The sequence below is a fragment of the Elephantulus edwardii genome, unplaced genomic scaffold (assembly GCF_000299155.1).
Source record: "Elephantulus edwardii isolate Elephantulus edwardi_28Jun2011 unplaced genomic scaffold, EleEdw1.0 scaffold00174, whole genome shotgun sequence".
NCBI lineage: Eukaryota > Metazoa > Chordata > Mammalia > Macroscelidea > Macroscelididae > Elephantulus > Elephantulus edwardii.
In genome coordinates, this window is record NW_006399924.1 from 6,283,859 (window position 1) to 6,286,190 (window position 2,332).

The window sequence follows — 2,332 nt, forward strand, 5'->3', positions numbered from 1 at the left end:
TGTGAAATCAGTGAGATTGTTCTATAGTTTCCACACTCTGTTGGGTCACCTTTCTTTGGGATAGGAACAAATATCGATTTCTTCTAATCAGTTGGCCAAGTGGTTGTTCTCCAGATTTATCACTTCATAAAACTTCTTTGAGGAAATGTTTATGGAAGACCAAAGTTCTTTACCTAACTGTTGCTCCAGCCCCCACTGCTCAGGCCACTGAGTGGGTGGGTACCATCACGGAATGGTCTTAAACTATCTTTTAAAAAGTGGAAATAAGGTTGACAGAAAATAAACAATGCGTTTCATAAAAAAATATGTACCTTTGATAATCTCTGTCCTGCCCACATTATATGGTTGTTGAATAATAATAAAACAAATTTTGTAAAATTTGCCTTGTAAATTACCAAGTACATCAAAATGGAATCACTCTTTTTTATTTTTTTATTCATATTTTATTTACTACTATCATTCCCATACTTTGTCATTTATACATTTAATCACTATTGATCTATGTCTACTGTTATACAGTCTTTTCAGGTTCCCACTGTATCTTTCCTAATTCCTTTACCCCCTTGCTCTGTCCACCAAACTCTGCAACCCTGTAATTTCCACTCCCCACTTCCCTCAGTTCCCCTGCCTCCTCTTCTTCCCCCTTTGGACATTTATACAAATTTTACTAGTTATCCTCTGTTTTTACAGTAGTAATCTTATGAAGTATTTGTCCTTATGAGACAGAGTTAGTTTTTTGGCATAATGTTCTCCAGTCTCTCCCATGTTATATAGTATTTTTCAAAAGCATTACTCCTGAGTGCTGCATAATATTCCATCATGTGAATGTACCATGATTTCTCGATCCATTCATTTGTTGATGGACATTTAAGCTGTTTCCATTTTCTTGCTGCTGTAAATAGCACTGGTATGACTATCAGTGATCCAGCTAGAAATACACCCTGTGGAAAATAGAACTGAGACCCAAATAATGGATATACTTTTAGAAAGAATAAAGGGGAGGAGATACTTCTTTACTTGAAAAATTGAATGCTTGTTTCTCTGAAATATTAAATTTTCTTCTTCCCAATGACCTAGTAATATCAAGATCACTTGATTTCTTTTGCAGGAGCACTACATGGTATTGTAAGGTCCTACACAATCTTATTCCATTCAACATTTTACAGTCAAAAGCTCGAAGGCTGAGAGGCTTGTCAGTGTCACATGGGAGGCTCTTATTAGGATCTAGGTATTTTCATCCAAGGACAGTGATCTTGACTTTGCTGCACTGCATGGTAGCCAGCTTTCTCTGGGCTTTGAAGTTGATATTGTGCCATCATCCTTGGGGCTTGACAAGCCCAAGACAGCAATCAGATTAGTACCCTATCTTAATTTTCTAGTGCTTCCTTAACAGATATAGATGGCTTTAACAAACAGAAATGTAATGTCTTACTGTTTCAGGGTGAATAAATTTCTTGAATTCTGGGTGTCAGACCTAAGGAAGGCTTTCTTTTTGTGTCCCCTCCAGAGGAAGAACTTGGTGTCTTTTCAACATCTATGGGTTTGGTGTCTCTTGGAGATCTCCATGTGTTTTGGTATCAGTCTTCCTCTAGGTCTGGGAAGTTCACAGTATAAGCCTCCTGGGTGCAAAGAATACACTCTTTTTCTGGCTCTTCTTTCTTAATGGTACGGAGGTCGGCCTGATCTCTGCTCCCTTGTTTACTCTCTTTGTAACTCAGTCTTCATAGCTGTGATGATGAGACTATGGCTGGTTTTTTGGTTCTTCACGCTCTCCGTCCCCAATTCCACTCTAGGGAGGTTTTCTGGTCAGAGGGGCCTTGGTTCCTTGACATTATTATTGTTATAGTTATTGTTAAGTGCTACTGAGTCAATACGACCTTATGAACAACAGATCTGAACCTTGTCCTATCCTCTGTCATTCTTATCATCTCTGATATACTTGATCCCATTGCTGCAGTCCTTTTATCAATCCATCTCATTGAGGGTCTTTCCCCCACTTTAAAAAAAAATACACTGGTGGTTTACATACAAAATTCACATAGTTTAGTTCATATACAATCTTTTTTTAATTTTTTTTAACTTTTTTCCTTTTTTTTGGGAAAAATATATTGGGGGTATAAGGAGGTGAGGGTTGGGGGCAGAAAGGTGAGGATGGGCCAGGATGCAGTTGCAGAGCTACACAGTTTGGTCGGTGGGGAGAGCAGGTGAAGGAAATGATGAGGGTCCAGAGGGGACAAGATACTACAGAGGAATGACAAGCATTTTCCAATGGTAATTAAACCAACTGTCTTATTGATTTGGGAATTGGATGCCGACTCTCTGGCTTCTTCAT